Below are 13,515 nucleotides of genomic sequence, written 5' to 3' on the forward strand. Positions count from 1 at the left end.
TTTTTTTTTATAAATGTGTAACTCAATATACATATAATACCTTGCGGCAGGAAATTTTGCACACAAAAAAAAATATAGTAAAATTGCGTTCTTAATTTTTCTCACTGACGTCAGGATTTTTAAAAAGAACTTTGAAATTTGAAAGATATGAGCAAGGCATAACAAGGTAGAAGTGATTTCGACATTTCTCTCTTTTGAACTGCGACTGTAATGTCAACTCTTAACCCTATACAATTCAAAATTTTAATTTTTTAATTTCAATTTTCAATTTTGAGCTGTGCGACTGATTTTAAATACATACATACAAAAATAAAATGAAAACGAATTACGAGCGGTGCGCTCTGTGTGGCAAGAGCCAGGACAAAAAACTTGTGCGTTATTTTAAACCTCCTCAAATGCTCCGCGAACACCATGAAACAATTTCGTTCCACTAAATTTACCGCTTTAGATCACCATTTACTGCTATAACTTCGACGTTCTGGTTCTTAACATCCCTTTCCCTTTTTTCATAATGCCATGTGAAAAGTGTCGTGTTTTTATTTTTCATACATAGCTGGATTTATCATACGGAAATTAAGCATTACTGAATATGAAGAGAAAATCTCCCACTCATATACATGGATAGACCAAATTTGAAATGGTGGTATGATAAAAAATTGTTCCAGATTTCCTTGTGGACATAAAGAAACTGCAAGTAATTTTTAATAAATTTAATGGAAAAGAAATTTCGCATTGCAAAAATTTAATAGCTGAATTACTGAAGTTAAGTTCCGATGTAAATTTAGAAGAAAGAATCAAAATTTTTTTTTTAATGTCGAATATACTCTAGAATTAAGTATTTGAGTAAAAAAATAAATGCTCAAAAACATTGGGCTAATAAAAACAAGAAAATTGCCAAAACGGTTTTATAAATAATTGTGTTTCATTTAGTGTGTAATTTTGAGTAAGTATGCATTTCCATATTTACATACATACATTAAACGAAAATACAAAAACTAAAATGAAGCCGATTTTAATGTGATTTTAAATATTTTCATATTTACAAAAACTTTCGTTTCATAGATATTGAATTTTATCAAATATGGTGCATGCATAACAAAGGGTTAATTTCTTTGTTTACGTTTTTTGACATTACAGTCAGGTATGAGAGACCTCGACTAAATTGTCACTTCTACCTTGTTGAATATGCCCAAGGTACATAAATACAGGTAGAAGCCAAAATGACACTGCTCTCATGAGAACCAAACCTTTAAACTTCAACTTAGTTTTCTTTTATTTCCTATATTTCGTTACGCTTTAAATGTCATGTCGTTTTTTTTGGGAATGTTCGTTAAAAACAAATTTTAATTAATATTTGAATTTTTGTAGTGTTGTGCGGTTTATACTTAGTGTATGTGTTACAAATGCAACACCTGAAGCGTGGTTTTTATGTGGTATTGAATATAAATCAGATACCACTAATTTTTTTAACGTGCCTCAATGTCCTTTGCGTAAGGAGCGTTGCGAAAGCAGCTGTGGGGCAGAGCGGCAGCGAAAAGCCTTGCTGTGCGTTAAACATTTTAAAGCAGCAGATTTTATAAATGCACCGGGAGGTACAGGATAGGCACGTTTGATGCCAAGTGCTGTTACTATGACTCTTATGCCGGAAAGTTCCTCCAACAATACTGCAACTCATAAATCAAAGACAGAAAACAACAAACAAATTAACAAGTTTTAACTATAGTAAATAAATAAATAAAATTAAACTTCAAATTTACTTAAAAACGTCAACCAGTGAAATGTAATTTTTTATTTTTCCTTACACACACTCATTTTTATTTTTACTCTCCCGAAAACTTTGACTTTTGTAGGTTTGACGTCAAATTGGCTTCTACCTGTTTTTATTGTACCATGAATATGCCTTGGATATGAGTAATTCAAAAAATGATTTAAAAATTTCAGTGCAATATACTTAAGAAACCAGTGTGAGTATCAAATGAAAGAGAAGATTCTGTCGAGTTAATTCACATTGCATTTTTTGGTCCGTAAGGGACGGGTAGGTATTTTATAATTTTATCCTTAAATATCCTTGAAATTTTTCAATTCTTATTTGTGAAAAAATTATATGTTAAGGACTAACTTTATTAGCTTAAAAAAATAAAATAGATTAAAGGGGCATTTTCCATTCCTATTCGTACTTGTGAACCCAAAAAAATTGTTTCATTTGGTACCCATAATTTTTTTTTACATTGCACTGAATTTTTTCGTTTTGATGCAGAAATGCATCTACATGCATCAAGGAATATTTCTGCATGAAAAAGAAAATTTTGAAAAAAATGTCGCTTACGTTATTTTGGCGGTTAGGGCTCGATATAGTCTTTTAAAAAAATCATGACGTCAGAGAAATACTCATTTATACATATGCAGTTAATTATGTGTAATATGAAGTAGACTTTTATAAAAAAAAATTAAATTTTGGATAAACAAAAGGAATATAGACAAAACTGGTAAAATTAAGGCGCTTCTTTTATTTCTGCCATCTTGAATCATGTAAATCGGGTGTTATAAGCAGGCATGGGCAGAGAACGAGCACACGCTCAAAGAGCATAACCATCACGTGTACGTATACAAGCAAGACGTAACGATGAGAACGCGGCAGCATGCAAAATGAATTAGGCACACTAACACATTCTCACTTTTAGCGATCGCTTGTTTGTGGTAGTGCCCACCTCTGCTTATAAGCCCCACAAATAATTCTTTTATTAGTGTGAATTGCACTTACACCCGATTTACATGATTCAAGTACTTTAAAGCAATTCTTGCTGTTGTTGCTCATTCTCTTTTGGGTTTTCTATTTGCTTTTACACGCTTTAGTTTTGTTGGATTCAAGTTTTTGGTTCTTTAAATGGGAAGAAACTAAAATGCCAAAAACAAAGCAAGAAAGTTGAAACGACTTGACCGTACAGACGCATGTGTACTCGTCCCTTTTCTTCTCACCCCCTCTCTTCCACATGCGAGCAGAATTGAATTCAATACTTGAACTGTGTAAAAGCAGTCTAAGTATCATGCATTTTTTCTTACTGGCAAATAGTTACTAGCAAAAATTTATCCAGTTGCCCTCTTTTGCTAGTTTCTTGTTAGAGCTGTCAAACTATCGATAGTCAAGTCCATCGATGTTTTACGATAGTCTTAAGGGTGACTATCGATACTATCGATAGTATCGACCCATTTCATATGTTTTTCTAAATCCATTTATTTTTCGTTATCTTGCTTTTATATTTTTTTTTATTTTAGCGGCTCACGGTTGCATTTAGTATCGAGAAATATTGCTAGAAATTCATTCGCCGTGTAAACAGTCAAAAAGCGATTTCAGAAATTTTCCCTGCAATTCGTCTTTCGGAAAAAAAAAAAATTTCTTTCGAAAGACACTTTACATGCAAGGTGCCACTGCTCATGCAACTGCTTTCTGCAATTTCTCAATTTGACAGTATGGGTGCGTTCAGAAATGCATCAAGCTAAAGCATCAGTATCTTTTATTTCTACACTATAATTGATGGAAATGTCTTATTTACGCAACTAAGTTCCAATTCGGCTTATAACCGTGGTTGCGCATATTGGACATTTCTATCAATTATAATGGATTGGCGCTTACACATATGTTAGTGTTTGGCCGAGCTTCTCCTCCGACTTGTGGCGTGCGCCTTCATGATGTCACCTGCAGTTTTACGCCGACTCCGAACGGCGATTGTATTTTTATGAGAAGCTGTTTTTCACGGCAGAAATGGAGGTTTGCCATTGCCTGCCGAGAGACGGCCGCTGTTAAGAAAAAACCTTTTTTTCAATTTTTTTTTGCGATGTTGCTTTGGCCAGGGCTTGAACCCAGGTGCTGATGAGTGAAAGCGCGCACTGCTTACCACTACACCACAGTGGCCGCTGTCAATTATAGTTTAGAAATAAAAGAGACTAATACTTTGGCTTGATGCATTTCTGAACGCACCGTCTTTTGAAATATACTGCATTGCCCGGTCTGACACGCTCTTAAGACGGCAATATATCCTCGGCTATTTCCACGCTTAAAATAAAAAATGGCGCTTTTAGAAATAATGCCATGAACCAACTAAACAGATCACCCAGCACGGCAACCGCGTAAGTTATATTATAGTTATAAACAATACTGTTTCCGTTTGTTACTGTATTTCTGTTTATGTTAATATTATTCAGCAGTATTTGGAAATTATTGTTAATTGAATTTTAATATTTGTCATAGTTTTTCTGTTCTTAAGAAAAAATCGAATAGAAAGGTCAAACTTTACTTCAATAAAAATTATTTTCATAAAGCTTTAAACCTTTTATTGAAAATTAGTTTACTGGCGACGAGGATGGGATACGAACCCACGCGTGCAAAGCACATTGGATATATTAAGGGGAAGGAAAATACTGTAGCAGATTTTTTAAGTAGAGTTCCAATTAATCAAAGTTCATTAAGTAGTATCCACAGTGCTCAAGAAGATTCAAACGAACATTTTGTTATAATAGATTCAATTGTTAATAAATATCGAACTCAAATAAGATTACTCAAAAACAAAGACAAAGAAACTGAATTGCTTTTTAATAAATATAAGATAGTATATGTTGCAGAGGGTGATTTAACTAATGAGCGTTATTTAAATGATTTATTTAGAAGGGAATTAAGAAAAGGAAAGATTGGAATATATTCAGAACTTGAAGATGATAAATATAATATTATACAATTAAAATTAATCGAACTTTTTTCAAATGACAATAATCTAAAATTTATAAGGTGCTCAAAATTAGCTGAAGATATTGATTCAGAAGAATTTCTATTGACTATTATTAATGATCTTCCTTTAAAAGGCAATCATAGAGGCGTTCGAGAGAATTTTGAGGAGTTAAAAGGTTCATATTTTAATCCCAAATTGTTTAAATATATAAATAGATACTGTAATAGTTGCAGAATTTGCATAGAAAACAAATATGATCGAAAGCGGATAAATAAGCAATTTAAACATACTTTAACTCCTGATAAGCCTAATGCAATAGTACATTTAGATATTTTCCAAATTCAAAAAACCTACTTTTTAACAACGACTGACAAATTTACAAAACTAGGTACGGCTCACAAGCTTAGTGATAAAAATATGGTCAGTGTCACAACCAAAATTGAGGAGAGAATTGCATTTTTAGGAAAACCGGATAAATTAATAATGGACAATGAATTTAATAATGCATTAATAAATTTTTTTTGTCAAGAAAATAATATAGAATCTTATTATACAACACCAAATTCTCACACTGGGAATTCAGATATAGAGAGAGTGCATTCGACGCTTCTTGAACACGTCAGAATCTTAAAAAATGGCAATAACATTAATGATGCAGAAGAGCTGGTTCTTAAGTCGATAAGCTTCTATAATAATACTATTCATAGTACAACAAAATTAAAACCGATTGTTTTTATAAATAAATTAGATATAAATTTTGAAGAAATAAAAATAAGAACAGAAAATAAAAAAAATTAATTAATTGATAAAATAAATATGAAAAGGGAAAATATAAATTTGGAATTAAATAAACCTAATTTATATACTAAAAATCCAGCTGCAAACAGACAGAAAACTGCCAAGAGATTTAATAAATATCATTATAGTAATCCTAACAAAATAGATGTTGCCCAATTTCGAAGACCCTTAAAATCAATAATTTTATAAAAGAAAATAATAAATTTATTATATAATTTAATTATATAAATCAATAATCATAAAATAAAGGAAGGAAAACTATATGTAAAAATATTTGAATTATATTGTTGGAAGTTTTCATATTTAATATATTGATTTCTACTATTAATTTACTTAAAAATCTTATTAATATTCCATGTTTTAAAATTAATTAGCAATTATTAATTTTGTTTTTTTTTTTAATAAATAATGTATATGGTTCGATGGGACTCGAATCTCAGGGAGGGACGAGTTATATTATAGTTATAAACAATACTGTTTCCGTTTGTTACTGTCATATATGTAATACTCCTATATTGGCAGTAAGAGCTAGTACCGTCCGAAAACACTACAGTACAGATATATCAATAAACACGTACTAAAGAAAATGAACACATACCCCTACAAGAATTGTGTGATGGAAACTAACACATTCTCATTTATCTTACTAACACATTTGCAAATTTTGCGTTGGTTAAAAAGAGACCACTAAATAAGGCCATAAGTTGGAGGAAAACGGAAGATCACATGTACACAAATGTTTACGTCACGTTTTGCATATTGCTCTTAAAAGTTGATAGAAGTGCTTGATTGAGATCTCCATCACCAGTGATTATCACATGATCGATCAAATGACTATCACTGTTCTTGTAGGGACGTTTATAAATAAACATGTACACAACACATTTACAAAAACGGCACTCAAGTACACAATACATTGACAAAAACGGTACTAGACTGTCTTGCTTTGATTTCGGAATGCTTACACATTGAGAAGTTAGCTTACTGCCAATATAGAAGTATTACATATATGGTTACTGTATTTCTGTTTGTGTTAATATTATTCAGCAGTATTTGGAAATTATTAATTGAATTTTAATATTTGTCATAGTTTTTCAGCTCTTAAGAAAATATCGAATAGAAAGGTTAAGCTTTACTTCAATAAAAACTATTTTCATAAAGCTTTAAACCTTTTATTGAAAATTAGTTTACTCGTATTTGGAATTGTATTTGAGAAAAAAATAAAAAAAAACGTCATTTCTTAATCGGTAGTTTCATTCACACGCATTGTTTCATTCACATTGCATATCGATAGTTATTTCAAGTGACCAGACTATCGATACCATCGATAGCATCGTCCATAATTTGACAGCTCTATTTCTTGTAAGTTTTGGCGTACGAAAACGACATCCTGTAAAAACCAGTAAAATTATTACTGGATGGTGCGTACGCAAACAGGCCTAAGGTCTCATTGGGAGACACCAGGATTGAGTTGTGTATGTCAATGCCTAAATACCTTCGTTGACTTATTGACCAGAACCATTGGCACCCCTGCAAAAATCGCGACTACTCCATGCATGCGTGTAAAGAGTACTCCCTAAGGACCAAGGAGTACCCCAAAATTAACCACAATTCATATAAAAAATATGGTCCAATTAACATTGCGATGTCCTAGGGCAAGACCATATACTCCATCCCCGCATTACATCAGAGTAGCACAAAACTACTCCAACATAATAACAATGGCATTGTTGCTATATTTTTTCGTTTGTACACGTTTGTGTTCTTCACTTCTCAAATACTTTTTCGAAATTAATTAAAACCAAGACAAAAATTAAAAATTATATGTTGCCTCTGACGGTATTCGAACCCGAACATGCTGGGAGCTAAGAACTAACAGCGAGCATCTCTACACGTACAGCTACAGCCAGACATGCAAATGTGCTTTCAAATGCTCAACTTCAATCACGTTTCGTTAAAACACGAGCAGTGATCGGATAACAAACAATAAGCTAGCGCAGAGACACCAGTTGGTCCGCTACAGCATGACAGAGGAACACTTTTGTAAGTACTCCAATTTACCACAAATAGACTACATGATCCAACGATTTTTGCAGGGACCTTACTTTACAGCAACTTTGCAGAATCAATTGGTCCCCACGAATGTCGACAAATTCAACTATTCGGCATTTAAAGAAATGTCGTTACCAGCGGATGAACAAAAATTTTTTCAAATTTAAAAAGTAAAAATTTCACTACTAAAAATATAAAAATTTTCTTAAAGCTTGCAAAGAAATTTGGAAAAGATATATTAATGTATTTGCTTTTAGGAGTAAGGTAAGAGCGTAGCTGATAAAATTGAGTGAGACCGAGTCTTACATACAAAACCTTTCATTATTGAATCGTGGCCGAAGTGGAACTGAGCGGAGCTCGGAGCCAAATAAAATATTTATTTATTTATTTATTTGTTACAGTCTTACGACTTAATAATACAACTATGATATTCGTACATACATATGTATATGAATTGTGATGTTCTTATTGCAAAAATTATCGGCTAATTAGCCTTCCAACTTTGCATAATAGAAGAACTTCTCAGGCTATCGCATTTTTATTGGGTATTATTTCGAGAAAAGTTGAGTGCCCGGCCCTACTTGAGAGAATCCATTTTTATGTTCCTAGCCGTAACTTGCGTCGTTTTGACGTGTTTAAGGTTGGGCTAAGTAGAACGGTTTATGGTGCAAACGCGCCAATAAACAGAACCTTATCAGACTTCAATCACTTTTCAAATTTTTTAGACTAATGGCCTTATTCATAAAAAATAAAGTAGGTTTAAAAAGCTTTATAAAATGACGTTTTCATACATTTTTCAGTTTATAAACCTTTTTTAAAGCTACTTTATTTTTTATGAATAAGGCCAATAGACTTTACCAATACTAGAGCAACCACATTAGAATTGGGAAGATTTCTTATGTCCAGTCATTAAGATCATGTACATTTTGTAATTTCTAATGTTTGAAATTCTAGATTGGGTTTTTGAATTCTTTCATATGTAAGTAATTCTTGTAAATTAAATTTTTAAGTAGACAATTTAGCATAATGGCAGATAGTTATATTTAATATTCTGCTTAATGTCTGTTTTAACTATAGTTAGTTGTTAGACATAAATAAATAAATAAATAAATATAAAATTATGTATACAAAAACTATATATATTATATTACATATGTCTATATTGGGCCCCATGAATAAAAATATGCAATTGCCCCCTCCAAAAAGTTCCGACCTTCCACTTACAATTTATTTGAATAATCGAGTACAAGGTCGGAAATTCCAAGAAAACGCAATTGCAGTTCTCAATCATACTGCAGAGCAGGCAAACTAGACAAGTCGTCTGAACAGGCAAGTTCCAGGCCGTATTGCTAGGGCCCTTCCCCTTCTCATATTATTGCTTCAGTTGTTAGGGCAGTTGTAAAGGACCGGAGCGGAACGATGAAAAAAATCCTTTTCTCCAAAGGCCTGGCCTAAACTTCAGTTTGAAACCTAATTTTATCATTTTCGGTCACTAATTTATTAATAATCTTCCTCTCCGGCAACACCGCAAAAAAAATTCTTCTTAGTAAGGATAAGTTTTGCGCAAAAATACTGTGGTCAATGTAGCCGGAGTTGGACTGATGAGGTTAGTTTTTTTTTTTAAGCGTGGACGAAGGCCGCCAACAAGTTTACATTTTTTGTGTCTGTGGAAGGCTTTCGAGGAGTCAGGTATCACTTTTGAAAAAATTTGAACTGTGCTAGTGGGCGGGATATCAATAGCCACCCCACCTTCCGCTCCGAACACTAACCCAAAAACAGTGGGAAACTAACTAAACATTGCCCCAAAAAAGGTGATAATTTGGAATTTTTTAATCCCTACCAAAACCCGTGTAAGAGGTACCCGTACTAAAACCCGGGGAAATCTTTAGCTATTTGTACAACGATTTAGGCGTGCGGGGCGGAGGGGGAGGGGGCGTGACTCCCCAAACCCCCCCTAAACGAAGGATGATGAACGCCGCTTTATGAAAAGTCATCCCTCACCCCCCTCCCGCCCTAAAGACCCCTTGGGAGCTGTTTGAAAATAGGGGAATTTTAGATTTTTTGCAAGAAAAAACAACAAAGTTAAACTTGCGTCCGAAGAAGGGGGGCTGAACACCTTTTGCAGAGAACACCTTTCTTCGTAGGCGGCCTTCGGCCGCGCTTATGGATTATAACCCTTACTACGTAGAATTCTCCTTTCCTAACCTTGGGAAAGGATGAGGTAACTAGAATTCCCTTTCTGTGTGGTAAACCTGGGGCTACCGCCCCAGTGATGTCTATTTTGGTTACTGGGTGTTTTATAAAAATATCTTGTATATAAAAATGTATATACAAATTTATAACAAAAATTTGCAACAAATACCATATTTCCAACCGACATTATTGTTAAATTAGTGCAGATTTAGTAAATTAAATTTTTGTAATAAAGCGTGAACTGTCGTCTACAAGTGTGTGGAAAAGTTTTTTGATTCGATTCACGCGTTTGCGCACAGCAACCCAAAATCGTTGTACAAATTCATAAAGAGTACCCAAAACCGGTATTGTGTGCCAATACTTTAACCCGTATCGGTACATGATCATTTTTATGGTGTCCTATAGTCACTCCATACAAAAAATTACTCTCATTAGTCCAACACCGGCTACGACATCTACAGTATTTTTGCGCATACCTCCTATCTACGTTGACGGACCGGGTATGCCACCCACAGTACTTCTACGAAGAATTCCTTTCAGGGACAAGGGGAAATGAGGTATGCCATTAAAAAGTTTCGTCTGTTTTTCTCTTATTTCAGTAGGGGCAGATGCAGCGGCTTTTCCACAACATCTCTGAAGCGACAAACAGTACTACAAAATTCTTAGTCCAACCCTTAATATCCCTTAGGATTTCATTGAAGCTCCACGAGACAAGGCTTTATATTGAGCATTAGCGTTACACGCCTCAATCATGTAAATCTAGACTTAGTGCACCTATAGCTTATAACGTGGGGAAAATTATATTCTGTGAACTCCTTATTTAAGATCTTAAATAAATGAAATCATAATTCCACCACTTACCTTGTTGATATTGTTTGCGATCGTTAAACTAATACAAGAAAATTGCGACAAAAAGAAATGTGAAAATTAAACTCGCAAAAACAGCTGATCGTAGGGATAAAACGATATTAGTAAATACAAGTACATACTCGATACTTTTCGTCCGATACCAAGTAATTTTGGAATCGATACTTTTGAACCGAGTACTGAGTAGGTATCGGAAGAAAGTAATAGCTCTGATCCAGTACTCCATGAACTTACAGGATTTTACACGAACTTACAGGAAAAATGTTCCCGTACTCCGAAATCCTCCAAAATCCTGTAAATGAGAGCGACTTTTGGAGAGTTGTGTAGAGAATGAAGTTGCAAGATTTTAAAGTCATGAAAAGTGTCAAACCATCACTGGTTGACGTTTTTACAGGAAAAATGGTCTTTTTGTTCCCGTACTTTTTGTAGTTACTCACTTTTTACTCTCACTTCAGAGAGTAAATTTGCTGTTTGACAGTTTTACAGGATTTTTCACGAAAACTATTGGATCAGAGCTAATGTTACGATTATCCTCGAAACCTTGAGGGATTTCTCAAATAACTTCCGGCTCGTATCGCTGGATTATTAAATAAATGCTCACGATGACCAAATTGTTGTACAATTAACTTTATTGTACAACAAACAATTTACAATACTCACTAAGGGTACTCTTTAGTACGTTGTCGGTCTATTTCGAGGTATTGCGTCCAAAGGGGTGACCCGATCCAAAAAAAATTTGCACACACTTCTAATCAAGGGTATACACATTATTTTAACACCCACTTTTGTTATTTTTGATTACTAATTTATTTATAAATTGGGTTTGAAATATGCCCTTTTTTGCAAAATACGCGGGAAAATTTTCCAATACGGAACCCGGCTTTAAAAAAAAAACAAAAATGAGGCGGTTTAGAGCGGCTTTTTGTGATTATAAATCTGAAAACCCCACCCTCCGGAGGCTTATAGTTTTTATGAAAATTGGATTTTAAGTTGCAAAAAATGTCAACTTCAACCTCACTTTTTGCTTTGTAAACCAATTGTACTACAAAGCCGGTGCTGCCACACAACCAAAAATGCCCAAAAAAAAAGCACTGAAAACGAGAAACAATAAAAACGGGCATTGTAATTAACTTTTTTTTAAATTAAATATCGATGTATTGAGAAAAAAAAAGTGATTCAGTCTAAAATCGAGAGATTTTGTAATAAAAATGTTAACTTAGTTATTTATTGAAGTATTGATTTTTATGGGAAAAGCGGCGCAGGCGAAAATTTTTAATAAAACATCGCGCGATTTTTTATTAACAATTTTCATTATTTATCGAAGTATTGATTTTTATGAAAAAAGCGCCGTAGGCTAAAATTTTTAATAAAAAATCGCGCGAAGTATTGATTTTTATGGGAAAAGCGCCGCGGGCGAAAATCGCGCGATTTTTTATTAACAATTTTCATTATCAAATTAACGATGTACTTTTTCTACATTTGTGTACTTTTAACTATAATAACACCAGTAAATATTATTTCCCCCTGCTCATGGGTCCTCAAATCCATAACCAAACGAGCAAAATTCCATTCTCCGCCTTTAAGCAAATCCCTTGCGCTGGTGCTTGTGGAAGGACGTTCATCTAGAAGCAGAATCATTGCATTTATGAACAATTTTCATATACGAAAATTACTTAACAGCCATTTAAAATCACAAAAATATGTTTGCAGCATTCGAAACAAATAATGCGTATAAATTTCGCGTACAAAATGAAATACACCGTTTTACTTAGAAATAGAACCATAACCAACACCCGAAAGAAGCCACAGGGACAGTAAATAAATATTTGCCATGGAAAGGTTTATATTTTTAACGCTTACTGGGTTATATCTTATCTTCTTTTGTTTCTCATTCTTTTGCATATTTTGGAGTTCGACAGCTGAACTCCGCCATGTAATTTGCATAGGCAACCAAAGTCAGACGCGTGATTTTGAAGGTGTTTTTATTAAATGAATTGTGATGAATTGGTTAATATTATGGGCCGGTTGCTCAAAGCCTGGTTGACACTAATCCCCGGTTAAACATCGTTATCGACGTTACCGACACCATGTTATTTGCATGGAGCCGAAAACGTCGATAACGATGTTAATCGGTAATTAGGGCCGGTTGTTCAATGTCTGATTAGCACAAATCGGAGGTAGAAGCTCCGGTTAAGCACAACTACTGCTTTATCGATCACATGTTACATGCATGATGTCGAAATCGTCGATAGTGTAGTGGTAGGGATAACCAGACATTGAACAACCGGCCCTTAGGGCCGTTTGCACCATGTCTAGTTAACGCTAACTGGAGGTACATCCTTCAGTTAAGCACGTTAACTGCTTTATCGATCACATGTTATATGATGGGTGTCGATAACGTCGATAAAGATGTTTAACTGGGAGTTAGAATTAACTAGACATGGTGCAAACGGCCCTAAGTGTCAATCAGGCTTTGAGCAGGCGGCCCTAAAGTCATAAAGAAAGTTATAACTAATCGAGTGAAGTGTATAGAGAAGGGGAATATAAAAATATATTGGTGAAGTGACTGCTTTAAGTAGAATAGGAGTGATAAATGTACGCTAATTTGCGAATTTGGCTGAGATTTCCATTACGGAACCAATTGCTATTCCGTGCAAAGTATAGTGAATTTGTTTATGAAACTCGGTGGGGATACTAATGGAGGTCACCTTTAACTATATTTATCACTTTCACAATGTTGTTGCTAATAGTACTTAAGTTATTTGTTGTTAAAATATCCCGCCTGCTATCACAACATTTTATTATAACTCCACACCTATCACGCGTTTTGGCCCCCTTAATAACAATCCGGAGGGGGGGGGGGGACTAATATTATTAACCATTT

At 34.0% G+C, this 13,515-nt stretch overlaps 1 long non-coding RNA gene across 2 annotated transcripts in view; it reads left to right on the forward strand.

The window, feature by feature from the left end:
* The first annotated feature begins 6,866 nt into the window (after window positions 1-6,866).
* Window positions 6,867-13,515, forward strand: part of LOC118735024 — a 7,277-nt gene continuing 628 nt past the window's right edge. The window contains exon 1 of one of the 2 annotated variants that reach the window (XR_004992493.1): window positions 6,867-6,963. This is a non-coding gene — a long non-coding RNA (uncharacterized LOC118735024). The remainder of the gene's footprint in view (window positions 6,964-13,515) is intronic. The other variant, XR_004992494.1, reaches the window with a different exon arrangement.

Source organism: Rhagoletis pomonella, unplaced genomic scaffold, assembly GCF_013731165.1.
Source record: "Rhagoletis pomonella isolate Grant_MI unplaced genomic scaffold, Rhpom_1.0 Rhpom_scaffold_00003, whole genome shotgun sequence".
NCBI lineage: Eukaryota > Metazoa > Arthropoda > Insecta > Diptera > Tephritidae > Rhagoletis > Rhagoletis pomonella.